Below are 19791 nucleotides of genomic sequence, written 5' to 3'. Positions count from 1 at the left end.
TTTTTTTTTAAAAAGAAATTCCAATCCTATGTCAAGAATTTAAATATTTTAAGACCAAATTACAAAAAATGCAGACACCAGGTTTCATATGCTAATCAAGTCTTGTATTATCAATTTCATTAAAGATACAGGAGTACAGAAATAACGTTCATCATTTCATATATTTGTGTGATTTGGGTCATGAATTATGAAGGCATAATGTCATGTGAGTTAAAATCTTGTGTACTGCTCAATGTTCTATTATGTTGTTTTATAGTAGATTCTAAACTCATTATCAAGGCATCAGGTTCTCTCTTTGATTCATATATACATGTATCAAATTAAATGTAAAGTTCATATGTTACTAGAATTATATTCATGCACTTGTATTAAATGTGAATTCTATCAAAGAAAAGATTTGAACGATGCTAGCATGGCCTGTTGTTTGTCTTATCATGATTATGTGTTATAATGGGAAATTTTTGCCTGTGTTGATGGAGTTTTTCAAACAGTTCTGTTATTAAACATAATACAATCAGAAACTCACATAAGAGCATTGTGTGCTAGATTAAAATTAAACTCCATTTTCCATTTTCCCTTTTTATCAAATATACATATTAAACACTATTTTCGAAAAACAAACTTAAAGGCTATTTTAATACCCTATTGTACGTCCCTTAGAAATCACATTCAGATTATGTAATATGTCATTATGTTTGCGCAATTCAAACACAAGGCTATAGACATTTTTGGAAAGTAGTTGCTTCATGTTTATCGAACTTGCAAGAGGAGGCTATAATAGGAATGTAACTAATGTACATGTAGGTAATTTGTAGTTCATGTTGTGGTTTATTATCTAGTACTGTCCATCTTGAAGGGAGGGGAAATTAATTGTACTTGAAATTAAAAGCCTTCCACAGGCCACCCCCCCCCCCCTACCGAATGCTATTTTGCCGCCCTTGCTCATAGTTTTGGTGAAAGTCAAAATAAAATCTTTTCTTAAACCAATAATCACAGAGATTGCACTTACTCTTATACTAATCATATACACGCTAAATCATTTCATAATTTCAATAAGTCTCACCCCCCCCCCCCCCCCAGACTTTAATTGCTATGCCATTTGCCCTGCTGCCTGGGATATATTCCTCTTCTACTAGAACATGGCCTAGGAAAATCAGGAAATGCTCTCCTTTTTTTTCCTTCTTTTTCTTGTTTTTCTTTTTCTAATTTGTGATAGCAGATATACAATACGATAGTCCTATGATCATTACATAAATTATTTTGGTCATTTAAACATCCAGATAATACATGTATTATTAAATTAGTATGGTGGCACAAAGGGGTACATGATACACACATCTCTGACGAGCTAAAGACAAATGGACAAAAGTTCACTTTCTCCTTAAATGTGATATTGTGTCCAAAAATCTCCAGGCCAAAAAGAAAGAAAAACAAGAGAGGGGGAGAGGAAAAGGCTTTCATATTTCTCGAAAGCCTTGTGTTGTGCCTCCCAAATGTGAATTTTTTTTTATTATAGGATTTTTCGGTCACTTTCGTAAGTTGGCCACACAAATTATTTTTATGTTCATTCAATTTCGCCGATTCTGTCACCGCAGCTGTTATTTTTCGTTCAAATTCGTTTTTTAGCATTTAAATTCCTAAAACGATCATTCAAAAACATTTCATTTTCATTCGAATTAAAACGTGTTTCTTTTTCGTAACATTTTCATTCAATTTAAAGCGAAACGATTCGCGATTACGTAATAGCGTCTTCCGTGAATTCAAATTCGTTTCTTTGCATACAGTTTCACACGTTTTGCAGACAAATTAAACATGTAAGTCTTACCCAGTATGGTTATATAGAACCCCGCAAGCTTAGTTCCATGCTAAATCCATCTCAAATTGTATGATTTGGTAAGCAACAAACTTGTTATTTGTCATCACCATTTAGCAACTGAACGATCATGTGTTAAGTAGATAAAACCTAGCCACATTAATATAGAATTAGTATGGAACTAAGCAAGAGTGTCTTTTTATGAATATGCAATGATATAAGTGCATGCAAAGTGTGTGTTTACAGACTACGGTTGTATTTATTGGAGTGGCGTACCATAATGGTGGGGGGGGGGGGGTATCAATACTCTATACATTGATTTATTTTTAATGTTTTGTTTTGTTTTGTTTTTGATAATTTATTCGATGTTCGTAATGTCTTTGAAGCCATTTATATTTGTGTTATTATATTTAGTCTGTATTGAACATGTTAAGAACAATCTATGAGTATCAGTTCAATCACAATCATAATCACATCAAAATTTGAATCACCATCACACTGAATCACAATCATGATCGTGATCACAGTCACAATTACCATCTCAGTCACAATCGCAATCACCATCTCAATTACAATCACGATCACGCTACACAATCACTAATGAGTTTGATACATTGTATTCTCACTGCGCGCACATCTCAATAACTCATGTCATGTGGACATAAACTAAAGAATACACGTATATAATATGAAATCTTGTTTTGGTTATAATGTTAATGATCATAGTTACATCATGCATTACATTATCATGTTCGTCTACGTAAAATCACTTCCAAAAGATGACCGAGTACGATAAAGTCCGTGATGAGAACATCAGTAAGATGATGTCTAATCTTATATCTAGAGTTGTTTAACCCTCTACATGTTGACGTGCAAGACATCTAGGCATGTTATATAACTCATTTGTTTAATTTAGATGAGAAACATGTGCATATACCATGTATACCATAGGTTTCTAAATATAGGCGAATGTGAATGAAAACTTTGTTATTTAGAATGACCCAAAGTGAAATTGAATGGTACGGACGTCCGATTTGCCATTGTTGACGAAAATGAATGCAAACTGCGCATTTGTAAGCGGTTGTTAAATTGAACGAAAAAAGTGCTAAATCCATTGACCGAATAAGTAAATCAAATGAAAAAAGTGTTATTTTGAATGTAATTAACACGCCGGCAGCTTTATTTCGCGAATTTGAATGAACTTTTTATCAAAACGAATGAAAAGCTTACGAAAGTGACCGAGAAATCCTATATTTAAGCATGTCCACTCTTGCCCCCCCCCCCCCCCGGTAATGCCGCCATCCATAAAAGTGTGGAAATTAGTATAGCTACCAGATGAGAAGCCTACGAAGTGAGAGGCAACAATTTTGTAAACATCACTGATCGGGACATGGTTAGGATGTAGATAGATTAAAGGTGGTGAACTGGTAATTGCCTTTAAGTGGAATTATATCGACCATGAGGAATTTTCGCAACGCGTTTCGAAAATTATGCGTAGAAAATTTTTCGGATACTAGTACCGTATGGTTATACGTTTTGTGCTGCGCAAAGATTTAATCAGCTTAACTTTTGCCATTACAAGTAGTGGGTTATCGATGTATGCAAGTGCTCATTTTATGGCTTTTATTGATAAAGAAAAGAAAGAAGTCTTTTGGTCAATGGTGTCTGACAGTGAAGGCTAGAGTTGAACGGGTTTCCTTGCATAATTTGAATACTAGGACATTGCTAACGATTACATGTCACAAATGGGACATACGTGACATATTCATAATTCCTGCAAAGTTCTACAGGATTTGATGTTGGCTGCAAATGGTATTAGGGTTCGGTTAAGGCCAGAGTACAATATTTTGCCTCGATTCTTGTGGTCAATAAACAGATAGCGTGGCGGATGATCATGGGAAAGTTGTTTTAAACCTGTGGATTAAAAATCTCCCAATGTACGAGCAAGAAGTAGTCTCGTCTTGACTTTCAATCAGTTCTACAGTTTTACCATTATTTATTTCATAATTTATACATGGCTATACAAAGCTCATGGGTGTCAGCATTATAAACAAATTCTCATCTGTTTGCTTCCTTTAAAGAATTTGAGATGGATATGTCTCATTGAGATAGTTTATGAGTAATTTTGATGGACATTGGAATGGAAAAGGTAAAGATCGAACATGAGACAAGAGAAGCACATCCAAATCCCCCCCCCCCCAAAAAAAAAGTGATTACCCTTTTTTTTCTTTTCTTTTTTTTCCTCCCCCCCCCCCCCCCCTTTATACAGCTTATTTTCATGTTTGTCAGATAAATTATAAGTGTAAAGGCACCCAAAATGCGAAGATCCTTTACTGGGGAGGGAAGGAGAGCTTCAGAATTCCCTTTTCCACATTTTGAGCATAAACGATTTCCTAGAGGCGTGTCTTGTTGGTTTTCTAGAACAGTTTGTTTGCAATTGTGTGATCTTTGATAAACGTCTCAGGAGGTTCAGTGTGTGGACCCTTTCCATTTCATTTTACAGCAAATTATATATATTTGCCAACCATCCCCACCCCACTTGCCATTCCAAACATTCTAACGATGCCTCCAATGGCCCAGTTATCAGATTAATTTACCCTTTTGTTTCATATCAATATCTTTGCAATATCTTCCATGTAAGCTCGATTCACACTGTGTTATTGCAACTCTGTAATGAGACACTCCGTTGCTATATCTTGTCAACATTTCCTCGGCAGTAAAAGTTCTCTCCCAGCGTGCAGTCCCAAGTATTCAACCGCCCTCCTTTCCGTGGCGGCAAAATATATGCTCTTACATTAGGGACACAGGCTTGGCATCCGTGTGCCCTCCTATTTCATTACGCACACGAGAGCACGCAATCTTCCCCGGCACCACTTCAATACCACAAACCCCATTTGATAGGGAGCACGATCAGAAAGCATTACGCTCACATCACTGAACGGATTTGTATGTACTTAAAGCACACAATCATGTACTTGGTTTCCACGCCGTGCCACTGCTTTTGAGATCGTGGACGAGGCAATATAGAGCAGACGACCAGTGTATATTATTTGGCGGCATAAATACTTGGCGAAATATGGCGGACTGGAGGAAATTTCTTTGGACCTATGTGTGTATTTATGTGATGCATCTTATCCAAAGTGGTAAGTGTTTATGTTTTTTTAATTCATCGTTGCTTAGGAACGAAGTCACTAATGCATTTTTCATATTCATCGATTTATGTTTTTGTGATGACAACATGACATGACAACATGATCCATGGCGCCATGTCACGTGTATGCATATTCTATGCAGTGCTTTCACTCGATCTAATCCCGATGTGAAAATGGGCAAATGTTTGTTCGTTTGTTTGTTTGATTGTTTGTTTTACTTTATTCCGGTTTAAAAGAAAGTTCCTTTAGGTAGGTTTTCAACGCTAAGTGCTTACAAATGTTCAATTAATGTTATTTAATCATATTATTTGAGAGGATGTCTAATTAGATGACAATCATAACACATAAACAAATACACACATAATAGGTCCAATTATAAATGAATGACGGATTAACTTGGCAAAATTAAATGGAAATGAATTTGTGGGGAGAAGTGAAAACTAATCATGAGCTACAAAGATGACAGGCATATTTTGTTAGAAGTTTGGTAAAGGTACCGTCTCTTGTCCAAATCTACTTCCCAATATCTAAAAAGAAGATGAAAAATAACTAACAAGTAGAATATGATGATGATAATGATGATGATGATGATAACGAATATGTTGTTGATGATGATGATGAAAAGCGAGTGACTAAAGCTAAAGAATTGGACTTTTAGTAACATATAGGCGAAATAAATTCATTACTAAAAGAAATGTCAAGCGCTCAATTTATAGCCTGAATATAAGATGATAGTTACTCAAATATCGTTTGCCTGTAAATGATTATATATATATTTCCACAGATAGTTCGGATAGTACTTTCATTTTATAATAATATGTTATAGAAATATTAAGTTTCGTTGTATATACATGTATATGTAAAATGACATGAAGTTATTATTGTTTGTATATTTTGTATTATAACTTTCGTTTATATTTACTTTGTTATTCAATTATTATATTTGGGAAAATGCAGAAATAAAAATCAAATCAAACCAAATATACTAGAATTCAATTTTGAAGTGACATACCACGAACCGATCGATACTGAATCATCCACAGATGCAATTCAGCTACGAAATATGGTAGCCATATTTTTTCTTTACATAATGAAGAAGACGCACACTCATAATACGATTATTCCAGACGAACGGGTCAATCCAATACAAGATAATATGATTTACACATGATTAGTTCCTCCGGTCTATTCTCATTGTCGGGAACTGAGGGATGACTCAAACATTTCATAGCATCAACAGTGAAGGTCTGGAGCCACAAGACGAGTACTGGCTGTCGTTTATATTATTTCGAGGAGATACATTGATGTTTATTTTACTTCTTCCATGAAGCTCGCTCTCGAAGGTGGAGCACAAAAATGTTGTTCACAAACTCATTTGATATTAATGATGATAACATGGATATTTTCACAGTGCCAGAGTCTGGCAGATTGTGACGCTCTTGGAGCTCTGAAGTGCATGCATTATCAGTACAATAATAATCTCAACGCAAGTATGCATGTATGATGAATGTCTTTACAAGTCAATCATCTGAATGGTATGCGTATTGTGCGTTAGATATTATATCAGAGGAAATTACTGTTGACAGGTATTTATTTTCCACGTTTCATAGAATGAAAATGAAACCTCTATTCCCAGTGGTGTAGCGTGGGTTCAACATTATGAAGGGAGCATTGGTGTGGGGGAGGCACTGGTCTTACCACTAATAGGTGAATGAAATGGAATAGAACACGGCCGTCGAGCAAGGGAGGGTGTGCAAGGGGGGTCGAATCGTCGAAAGGGCTCTTATGAAATACGCATTTCAATGTGACATGGGTTCCAAGAACCACAGCAATTATGTTTTCCCTACCTGGTGCATGGCTGAATAATGAAATTAAAGAGAAGCCTGAGTTATGGCAAAAGTTTATCGATATCTGGAGGCAGTGTTTCTTACTGTCAGTGATTTAATGAAAAACACAACACTCTTTCTTTTTCTCCCTCTCTCTCTCTATCTCTCTGTCTCTCCCTCTCTCTTCTCCTCCTCTCTTTCCTTTTTTTATTTCTCTATTTCTTTCTTTCTTTCGTTCTCTCTCTCTCTTTCTCTCTATCTCTCTCTCTCATCTTTCTCTCTCTCTCTCTCTCTCTCTCTTCTCCTCTCTTTCCCTTTTTTATTTCTCTATCTCTTTCTTTCGTTCTCTCTCTCTCCTCCCCTCTCTCTCTCTCTCTCTCTCTCCCTCTTGTTTATTTTTTTTTGGGGGGAAGCGTTCCCGGCCCATGTCTATCGTAACTACGCCACGGTTTATGAAACTCATCAATCTCTCGGACAAACCTCATGCCAGATACCTCTCCAAAGGCGAGTCATCATTATGTGGCTTAATGGGGGGAGAAACCACATCATTATCACTGACTTACATGTAGGTGGAGTATTCGAATGAAAAGAAATACCTCTGTTGCTCCAACTCAGGTTACGAAAAGGTTTTCACTCATGCCTCAATTACGTGGAACAAGACATCGTAGATACTGAATGAACACAAATTATCATATTGATTGAAAAATTGATTCATACAACTTTTTAAGCAATCATGACTTTTGTGATTATTTTTTCTTCAAGTTCAACCTACTCAAACAAACTCGGATCCATCATGCTTCATACGATGATGCTCGTGGGGGAGATTGGGGGGGGGGGGGGTAGGCTACAGCAATCCCAACACATGCCACTGTATGTATGTCCTGAGATTCTTGGACATCATTATAGCTTGTTATCCTCCACTTAATGAGGGAGTAGCCCAGCGGCCAAGCAGGAATTCTTTGCATTCAAGAATCTACTCAAGACTACTAGGCTGTACCAGTCCGACGCAGCTAGCTTTGTAGACGAAGCGACATATTATATTACGAGTTGGCTCCTCCGTGGTTCCTTTATAGAATGTGAGCTATGTATGTTATCATTATGCATGGGTATGATCGGGACAACATACAACATTGTTGTAACATGAGAAGCGAAGAGAGGAGGAATTGGACGAATACTAAAGTAGCAGTATATCGTGGAATTCGTGGTAGCCAGAAGTACAATGTGGCCTGTAAATTTACAACAACAAAATTATTGCCTCTTTTTATGAAACTGTAACAATAGGGTTTACTATTAATAGAAAATGTATCTTCACAGAACTTTATTGATCAATTTAAAGAGTCGTGGAGATTGATCAATCGTAGGAGATATAAAATGTAACCATCAAGACTAACCATGTTGTCACAATCAGTTCTTGAAAGAAGTGAGACAACAAATTTAAATGTTAGGCCTCCTTGGAGAAATTTCAATATTATTGCTGTAAATACATTTTGGGCTTGCACCCGGTAAATTAAGACCAACATTATTATTCAAACTTTTTGGTCAACAGTGTGTATTTCAATAGTAGTAGTATTAGTAGTAGTAGTTGTAGTAGTAGAAATAGTAGTAGTAGTAGTAGTAGTAGTAGTAGTAGTAGTAGTAGTAGTAGTAGTAGAATAAAAGGTAATCGAGCAAAAGGCATAAATTTAAAAGTAACAAAAACTATCAACAAAGAGGAAAATGGTCATCACATTTTCGGGTTCTTTTTTATAGACTGTTTAAGCAAACAAATTCAATAGCTCAAGTGGTGGATATAATCCCTTTGCAGAAACAAAAAGAAGGGAGGAAAAAAGGAGAAAAAAAAACAACTTTATCTTAGATCCATTAAAACCAGAAACTTAAATGAAAAGCAAGTACGTCTATAATCAGATTTAAATGTGTATGTCCATTTTCTCTGGCTATCGCTAGCCCAGATGGCCTTACAGCCTTGAGGTCATAGTCCATCATGACCGTAATTCAATGGAATCAGTAGATTTATTCACCAATCATATGGCAATGTAGGTAAATTTATCCAATTAGAGATGGCCTTTCTCTTGGAACAGGCATTTATAATTGAATCCACGAAGGCCATACCGAAATGAAATGGCTGCTGCTAATTTTCTAACAAAACAAATAGAATGTGAGTTTTGATGATTCCCAAGGCGCTTACGTTGCCATGGTCGTTGTATTATGTGTGAGTCGTCAGCTCAAAAGGAACACGAAGTGATCTGAGCTGAAATGGTCATTCTGCGTATTTTCCGTAGTATGAAATCCAATGAATTTTTAGCGATAAGACTATCAGTTTATTCCAGTAGAAGTCGGCTAGTTATCACATTTACTGCGAGTAATAACAGTATTAAAGAAAGAAGTAAGAGAGTATCATTACCCCGTTTGATCGGAAGATATTTTGCGCAGAGCCGTTGGGTGACTTTAATGTGAGGGTTTTAAAGTAAGATGAAAGAGATACCCAAAAAAATACATCAACAAAAAATTACCCATTCTGTACACAAAGAGAATGTTCGACTTATATACAAATATATCCGTTCAGAGGGTTGGTCTCATAAACTAGGAGGTTTTAATAATAATTCCACAACGAAATTAAATCAAATCACATGAAATGTTATAAACATAATTTTGAAGCATCGATATCAAGTTTGTAAAAAAAAGGACAAGTAAAAAACGATATGTTAACATCTTCGTTAGATAATAATGAGTATAGTGATGACGTTGTGGTTGATGAGATATTTGAGGTAAAGAAGCCGTAATGCTTGTCAAGGTCGTCGATTCGATGAAAGCGTATTTTATTGATGCATCTTGTACCAGATCGATTGGTTCGTTTCTACTAGAGATAATACACAAGATGACTGCATAGAAAGCTTCCTGCAGGCAAGAGGGGGTGGGGGAAACGAATAGGGTTAACGGAGGAGGGATGCTATATTCAAACCAAAAAGTAACTCCGGTGATCACTTGGATAGGCTACATAATACACTACAATTAGATTAGTGGTGATTGTTATTTTACCTGACTGCTATAAGAAAGCATAAATGCTTGTAATTAAGCAACCAGACGGCCGACGGCTTTAGGTCCTCTCCGACGGACCTGGTAATGAGGATTAATGCCTTACCAAAGGGCACTATAGCGCATCGCCTTGATTTCGAACCCGGGTCACCAGATTACGAGACCACTGATCTCCCAACTGAGCTATCGCGCCTAGTTTGGAGACAATCCCAATGCTTATCAACCCTTTGATGGAATACTTCTCTGGCTCTGTCTTCGAAGCTCTATGAATAATTGTCTCCCACCACTTATTCAGGAAGTAATTACTTCTCAGCTGATGTCTCATCTTGCTCAAGAGTGTCATGTATCGACATCATGTATAATGGATGCTACACAAGGGGATGTCGCACTATTATGTTTATTTCATGGAAATGATGTAAATTGTTTATGTCATGAAACACATTTGTTTCTCTCTCTCTCTATCTCTCTCTCTCTCTCTCTCTCTCTCCCTCTCTAATCCAGGTTGGCCCTATATTAAATGGGTACCTGGTAAATACCGGGGTGATAATAAATACAGGGCTCTACGGAAGAGCAGTACTGATGATGCTACCCTGAGTGATTAAGAGAAATATGTCTTTCATCTCCTGTATGAAGAGGAGGAAGTGAGAATATAGCATTCGTGTAACACTACCTGAGATGCATGCACAATAATTATTGAAGAAAACGTTGAATAGCTGTTATTACTTCAAAGTCTGCTTGTATAAAACATCATCGCAAAGACTCTCACGAAATCGTATTGCATATAGAAATGATAGGATTATGCCAAATGCTATTTGCTACAGTGGCGCACAAGGCTGAAAATGTGTTTGGTTGACTTTTGGGGGGAGGGTGTCAGGGTGGCAAGTCTATTATTATTATTATTTAGAACCTTTTGCTTGCAAACGTCCAGTTTACTATGTTCTACCTTAAATCCCTTATTATCCCAAAACCCAAGACTGAATTTAAAAAACGATCTTTTTCTTTCATCGCTCCAACATCATCTACAACAATCTACCGACTCATATTCGCACGGCAAATTCACTCCAAATGTTCAAAAACCAAATTAAATCACTCCCTCCACTTTAATGCATGCACTGGTACCTAATGTTATATCATGACTTATTACAGTTAGTTTTGTTTGTTTGTAGTTGTGTAGTCTGTAGTCGTTTTATTTCTTACCTTTTACCCTTTTGAGGTTTATGTCTGTTCTTTATGGCATGTGTATTTGTATATGTATTTTGTATTGTATCAATAATATCTTAAATGTTTAATATTTCAGGCCTTATGTTCACTTTGATCTAGTTTTTAAGTTGTTTTAGTTCTCTTATGGTATGTTGTTTATATAATGTCTTTGTTTTCTACAATGTATTCTATTTTTGTAAATTTTTGTATGTACAGGGCTCTTTTGTAAAGCAGGCCTCTGGCACTGAAAAGACTACCCTGTTTTTGAATAAAACTGAATAAATAAGTCTTTATGTAATTTCTTTTCCACGGCGAGATTATTATATAGATTATCTTATATTTTTCAATGATAACAGCATTCATTATCCTTGAACTATATCATGACGATTGAAATCAAATCATATTATTGAAGGCCTCTCGAGAGTCTCTTAAATCTGAATTTGTTTTTTGTTCTTCTTTTCTTTCTTTCTTTCTCAATACACGCCTCCAAGTCTGATCCGTTTAATATAATCTAAACAAATTATAATCTCTTTCTCTCTGTGTTCCGTCTTGCGGGGCAAATTGATGCTACGCAGCTGTATCCCGTGATGCACCAGCATGCTTCTCAGAGTAACCATGAGAGAGAAGGGGAAGGTCGAACTAACTTGGATGGATTCACATTACAAAAATCTTCATTCTCAAGCGGTAGCAAGCATCGTGGCCACTCGCTCCTCCCCCCCCCCCCCTCCCTACCCACTCAGTGTTATTTAGGGTACTTCTTTTCCGGTGTGAAAGTCAATGGAGGGCCGGACTTTGTAGCGCGAAAAAGTCCGGCCTACTCCTTGATTTTGGGAACACGCATATTCCCTCCGACCCGGAGGCGAAATTTTTATTCCCAAACAGGTTTGCAATTTCTTATATTTCCGTTCTTCTCAATAGCTGATATGTTCTACGTCATCAGCAGCTTGGAAAGAGGTCACAAACAATTAGACTTTGATTTTTTATTGCTTTGCCTCACTTTATAAAGTTAAAAAAAAATGAATAAACTGAGACTTGAACCCACAACTCTAAGATTATTACGCTGACCTTGCCGATTGAGCCAACGATGGGTTAATGAAAGGTGATTCTGCATGATTTCTATAACCCTATCACTCACCGGTTACGTCATTGCTAATGACGTAACATATCAGCCAATCAGATGACCTGAAATATTAGCATTGGCAAACCTGTTTTGGAAAAAAAAATTGCGACCCGGAGTGGGGGGGGGGGGGCACTTACTATAAGCTCATGTTGTCTGGCGCACCTGGTACTCAACATAGAAAGCAAGCACCTTAGTTTGAATGACTATTTTGTAGTGTAAATGTAATGCTCATCAACTATTATCAGCTCATAAGAAAGGCATGGCAATTTATGCTTTAAGATACATCGTTGCTGAAGAAAAGGAATATATGAAATTATGAAACCAGACTTTCTTGTAGCCTACTCATATAGGAGAAACGGATTAGATTAGTGGTCAGCTAATGTGTCTTCATGACTGGGGTTCGAATCCGAGTGTCGCAGTTAGTGGATTTTGATTGTCGGCCCAAACTATTATCAGAACTGATTGATAAACGATAATATAGGACGCTTTGCTCTGAAATAATGGCCTTTACTCAGTGCTTATATATCGCTAAGGCTAATTGCATGCAAAGCGGGTATCATAAACATTGATGCAATCCGTGAATAACAATTCTTTAGTCATTAGGATCTTTTGATGAATCCAGCTGTAAGCAGAAACAAAACAGAAAACAAGAAACGGATGTAAATGGCTTCAGTAAATTTAAAATGACAGTATCCTCTGACACTTGCTATTATCAGTGTAGTGATGATATTGTTGTTGTTGTTATTATTACTGTTGATTTTATTCATTTTGTTTTCACTTAGCAAAGTGCTAAACTATCAAATACATTTAGAATGGGCCTAATTTATTAATGACACTGACAAGTAATCATCAGCTCTATGGCTAAAGGAACCCTTTACAACACTCATAATGTGATGCAATACATTGTGAAGCGGAATTACATTTAATAATTAGGCGCACAGTATATTAGCAGGAAAAATGGCTGGGTAGTAATATAGTCAGACGTGTCTTCTACACCCCTCCATCTCGTATCGGCATTTCCGTCGAAATTTCCTCCGGAGTACCCTCCCAGAACAACACATCTGCCTCGTAATAACCCCACATCCAAAAATTCGATAATACAACTGCACTAGTGAGGCTCCAAGAGATAACAATTAAACCTTACTCTTTCTATACCATAGGATGTAAGCTCTGTTGGGTTCATTTCATTGAAACGAATATAATACTACATGGAATTCAGGATGACTCATTTTCTTTTCGTAGGAAATTTCAATGAAGTGCTGAGGTAATGTCAATAAAAACAAGAAACATGAAAATCAAAATGTTAGTGGAAGTGGGAAAATAAAATCTTGAAGCCAAAAAAGCTCAAAATTCTGTAATTGTATAGATCCATACACAGACTGGCAACTTTATGATTAACAAACTTAATTCATACAAATTCCACAATGTGAAAAAAACTAACCTGTTTCGTTTTTATGAAGTATGTTCATTTTATACAAAAGGACATAACAACATATTTCCAGAGATAATATTTCAGGATCAAATTTGAAAAGGGTGTTTTCAGTCATATGGAATAAAAGGAAATATTAAATAGAAAAAGGAGAAGCTTAAAAAAAAACTATTTTATTGAATTCAACTTAAAATCGGGTGAAACGTTAACACTAATCATAATAATGTATGAACATCACAGTGGACAGTATACTTGATAACCTCTGATATTTGCATTTTGCGGTATTAGTTTACTTTGCAAGATACAGATCGAGCTCAAATGTCAGAGCTCACTTTTGATCGGACAATCATGTTGGTTCATTACCAATTACACAAGCTAAAGGTTAGTTGTACTTAACTTATAAAGTGGTATCTATTACGCCCAAACTGTACCATCTTCCTCCGATCCGATATTAGAAAGAAAATACAATTATTTTAGATAAAGAAATCTAAACAAACATCATCTTCCTGATCTAGGTTCTAAATAATGATAACAATTATTATATAAACCGGAATTGCAATGTATTTAATCTTTCTAGTCAGAATAAAAGCCGAATGTGCTTCAAATCGTAGACAATGAACTTGAATAAAATGAACTTGAACTTGAACAATCGCGCTAATTGTATGACGTCGCTACGATTCTGAGCCGATTTAGCTTTCCCTCCAATCCATCTTTTCAATTTGATTAATCATGACTGCTATATTCATCAATCATTAAGCTTTTAGAAGTTTCAATGTTCATATCAAATGCTACTATATGAATTCTTCCAAAATCGGATCGCATCACCAGATCGTATAGTGTGCGGTGGGCTTTAGACATCGCAACTGTACATTACATTATTATACCATTGTAAATGCATGTATAGGCCTATACTAATATATCCTTCTCTTACCCAGCTAGCTCTCTGGTTGTTTGCCATTTAAATGATTACCGTCCAATTTAACTTAGATTTGTGACGACTTCATTGTGGAAGAAAATGTGTAGATGTTATATAGGTTGATAAGAAATGGTCGTGTATTATAAGGTTTTGGAATTACCAAATGCTAACAGAGAGAGAGAGAGAGAGAGTCTTGTTTTTTCATTAAATGACTGAGAGTAAGAAATACTGCTTCCAGATATCGATAACTTTTGACACAACTCAGGCTTCTCTTTAATTTCATTATTCAGCCATGCACCAGGTGGGGAAAACATAATTGGCGTGGTTCTTGGAACCCATGTCACACTGGAATGCGTATATCATGAGAGCCCTTTCGAGCATTAAGTAGGAGGCGAATCGGTTTTGAATATCATCTGCCTGGCGAATCCATTTACATGACGGAGCGATAAAAACTCTCGTCTTTATATTGATTGTATGGATACAATTTCACCTTGTTAAATAATTTTGTATTAAATTCACCTTTAAGTTCCAGGTGGCATCGGCTACATGATACATCATCGATTTGATATTGTTATCGCCTTTTCCAGGAATTGAAAGGATGCATTTTGCGTGTGCGTTCTTGAAACATAATAGTATACGGCATGCCTTGTTTTAGAGATCTTGTGAATCCTTATGACAATATAAATTGAAGGGGCATTGGCCTTCTCAAACGAATTAAATGCTTTAAATGCGAGGGACTGGGGTTTCCATTAAAAATATTCCATATCTATTCTAACCGGTTAACAAAGAGACAACGATAGACCAGTCAGAAGGTTACATTTGTAAATTCAAAGACCAATCTTACGTTGCATGATATAGAAGGGATTTTGTTTTTTACGGTTGAACAACACATGCTCCTGCGACGGTTCCTCCGCGATCAATATCCCACACTAATCCAATTCCAACTTCAACCCTGGACCCAGTACTATACCTTACTTTTAGCTAACCCTTACCCTAATCAGGGAAACATACCCTACCCTAACCTAAACTAAAAGTCGACTGCAACTCAACCCTAACCCTATACTCATGACGATATAAAGCACTTGACGTTAGACCAAACGTCAGATCACTGTTTTTCAAATAGTACAGAGTCTGCAGACGATTTGTAATATAAATCAGTGGTATGTCTGGATGTCTGGAGGATTATAAATTCCGCCATCATCGCGTAGTTTGCAGGCCCAAACCCTTATCCATCATGACGTAACACTGTCTGCACTTAGACACTAGGCTGACAGCATACTGCATATACTTTAGCGGCTCCGGATACAGTCAGAGACTGATAGAACCAGGCTCCGCTCAAGGCTTTAGTGGTAAAGATTCAAATGAACAGTTTTGAATGAGAGTCTTTGGCTGCAGACTAGTCATCAGGTCCGTGAGTATAGAATGCTGGCGACGACGAGACCACAGACCGACTAACTTTGGATAGATAAGATCATGACCATGAGGATGATATCAATGTCGACAGCTTGGAGGGTGAGCAATGAGGCCCTCATCATCGGGTGCATTGTTTACATTACATACCCCCGGTGAGACGATGTCCTACCCCTCATCATCATGATCGTAGCGAAGAATGCAAGTAATGTGCTCCTATTATGAACACAGTTATCGTGATGTGATTACAACACAGTAATGACCAACGAAAGGCACGTCAATCAAACAAGTATACATACCTCGATCCATTTCACTATGGGACTTACTGGTGAAAAGAACAGTTGTCTTGCCGATGAGGCTACCCCGAGTAAATAATACCATAATTATCATGAATATCTATCTTTCTTATTTACTATTTTTAGACGTTTTGTTGGCATATTTACATTAGCTTGGGCTGCCCCATTTGAAATATATTGTCTTCCCGGGACAACAAGGGACAACAAAATATTATGAGAAGTTAAATATGCCATTTTCTGCTTTGTCTTAGTGCAAGCAAGCAGTTGACTATAGGGGGAAAGTGCCGTCTCATTTGCGAAATTGACACAAGCCTATGCTTTTAGGATTTATGCCTTCTTCCTTGTGTTCAAACTGTTTATGCTCTTAAGATCGCTCATGTAATCATGTATCTAAAAATTCCAATCTATTAAATGGGTATTTTGTTGATATGAAAAATGGAAGAAAATAAATGTGACGTTGAACCTTGGATTATCGTCGGCAAACTGAGAAAATATCTGTTTGAATTAGTGTTTTAAATGTCAGTTCAGTGACGACATTTAATATCACACTGAACTGTGAATATCTTGGCATTTATATGTATATATTATCATGGTCATCTTCATCGAGCCGCCCTCTTATACTACCATGCGATAAATTCCTGTTTCGTATAATTTTTTTTTTTAAACATGTGGGACGGTTTGACTCTGAAATGCTCTGTCACATTCTCCTGCCATAAGCTGATGAATGACAAGCCCGAAACGTTTTAGCTACTTCACAATTCAGTTCAGCATCTACAGACTTCTGCATTATAGGACTTCATGAATATAACGTACAATGGAGGCGTTGCTGGGGGGACGGGGACACGTCCCCCCACCCCCGGAAAATTTGAAAAAGGGCAAAAAAATATATAGCAAATACTGACTAAAGACTTGCAACAGACTTTTAGGCTCCGGGGGGCCCAAGAGTGCAGCGTTTAGACTAATACAATGCAAAAATCTCCTCACTCGGTCGCTACGCTCCCTTACATAATATCGTCAAGTTGTACAAGTTAGATATTGTAGAAAATCTCGCATTTCGTCGCCCCCCCCCCCCCCGGTCATGAAAAGAAATTGCCGCCCCATTTTTAACGCAGTGATATCCCTAGTACTTAAAAAGTAGGAAAATTCTACGAGCAAGGTTCAAGCCCTTTATACAAGTCATGTTCTGATGCATCGTGAGATAAAAAAGAGCAAAATTGGCCTCTGCCTGGAAACTGAATAGCGTAGCGTACTTTATGAGCATGAGTATGAGAGAGGTGATTATTCTGATGGAGTATGTATTCATGAACAGATGAACAATAATCATGCACGGACATGGGTTACTACTTTCATAGTACATCATATCTTCTGCACATGATTGTACTTTACAGTCGAGAATCAATCGCTGAATTTTTTTCCAAATTGTACAGAGCGGCTTCTTTGATATTTTCGAAGTCGTTTTGTAGATATAAAGGTAAAATTATCGTGTAATCGTAATATTTCTAAAAATTCTTATTTATATGAAGAACTGAAAGTACATTTCTCCTTAAACATGAAGGATTAGTCTTATATATTTTTTAAAGAAGATAAATTCCACTGCTGTGTAGTGACGAAAACAGATTTTTATTTCAATGCTCTGATCACTTGAAATAACGACCGTATCTAATGGCAGCTGTAAACTGTCTTTGCTTTCAGTAGAGGCGGTGAACATTAAAAGAAAATGGTGCTTCCTGTGAAGCCGTGCAGTGGAAACTCTCCGCTAATTACCAAGCTTTCACTTGCTGCTTGTCAGAATCAAGAGAGAGAATTGAGCTTCGTGTCAACGGGGTTTTAACTTCCGTTGAATGAAGCTGAAGAGCTCGGTTGTACAGCATAACAGGCTGGTTGAATACACACTGGTCAAATTTTCTCTCAGTAACTAGTCTAGGAATCTGTAAAATGAGACGTACAGTCTTAATTTTTACCAGGGATTGTAACACATAAAATCATGTGTTGAGCTTGGGGTGGGTTTTCTGCAAAGCATCTCTTCCAACAGAAGCTAGGTTTGGTAAAGGTCCAACATAATGGCCAGATTTCTTATATTTGTTCATGTTAAAAATATAGTAGTAGCAACATAACATAAAACTTTGGTCCTAAAATATACCATATGGTGTTAACCATTGCCAATTTTTTGGACCAAGACATGAAAATGCGCATTTGAAAGGATAAATCGGATGGTGAGAACAAAGTGATAGTTAGGATGGTTCAGTATGAAATCACTGCTACGAATTACATATTGAGAACATGTTTATAAATAGGTGAATAGTCGAAAATATTTTTATTTGGGAATATACAAGAAATTATATAAATGAGAAACGAACAAAGAAAGTAAGATTATCCCAGAGCGTGAAAAAGTAACATAAATGAAAGCTTGAATCATGATGAATCATGCTAAACAAAATTACTTTCTGTGCAGACGAGAAAGAAATAAGAGAGAGAGGGAAACACTCTCGAAATGCCGACTTGAATTTATGATGGAAAGGTTGGAAATTAAAAACTGTCACATCCATCCCATAATGGATAAGAGTTCTTGCATGTTTTTTGATCGTCATACACTGGCGCCTGTCTGAATGTAATTAAATATATAGGTTTGAGTTCACACGACTCTGACTGATGAGAAAGCAGGCATAATGGCTAATTGACTTCTCCTCTCGAAGTGAACTATTGATGCGGGTCACGGTGCTTTCACATAGAAGGATTGCCGTCTTTAAAGGGAAACTTGACGACACATGAACATAGTACGACCTTTTTGCCTTCCCCGCGGTGTTAAAGATGAAGTTGAGTTCTGGTCTTACGATTGCATTGTGAAAGAAACGGTGTGGAACCGACCAGAAAAGGTTGATCATCTAGCATATAAGAATTTGTGTGTATTGCAAGGTTCTGGAATCATCAAAATGATAAGAAATTTGGCCAAGTCTTGGTAAAGTTACAAACACTTGCACAGAAAGATGTATATGGGACTACACGAACACGTGACGTAAAAAGCCGGCCCCCCGATTTTTACGATGTTACATGCATATTTAGAATATGAAGGCATTTGAAGAGCCATGCTTTTCAGGGAACATGTCTTAACTGATGTTCTTCCACACTTGCATAATAAGAATGAGTAATGCTCACAAATTATTTTTCACCTCTTCCCAGAACTCAACCTTCTCTTTAACACATCCAGGGCATAGGTTTGTTTCAATAACTTTCAATAACTAAAAAGTTAGATGCCTTCGTGAAAAGAGCAAACATTTATAAACGACCTAGGCCCATGATTGATGCATTATGCTTTTGACGTCGAGAATTCTTATGAGAAAATTATTATTATTTAGCTCTTAACTCGCCATTACCTTGAAGCTTTTAGAATCAATCTTACCACAAAAACTGAGTATTTAAAACTTCGAATCACAGTTTATTTTCACACGATTACACTGTTTAGTAATTTGCTGATCGTAGTTAATGCCACTGCTAACACGAAAGAATTACATTGTCTCTAAAATCATTTCGAATTATATAATTATATATTTGTTTATTTATCTCAATGTAAAGTATTGGTTTGATCCTTTCATTAGAAT

The sequence above is a fragment of the Strongylocentrotus purpuratus genome, unplaced genomic scaffold, assembly GCF_000002235.5.
Source record: "Strongylocentrotus purpuratus isolate Spur 01 unplaced genomic scaffold, Spur_5.0 spur5_scaffold_7, whole genome shotgun sequence".
Lineage (NCBI taxonomy): Eukaryota > Metazoa > Echinodermata > Echinoidea > Camarodonta > Strongylocentrotidae > Strongylocentrotus > Strongylocentrotus purpuratus.
The sequence above is the reverse complement of the archived record's forward strand: the minus strand, read 5'-3'. Positions refer to the sequence as shown.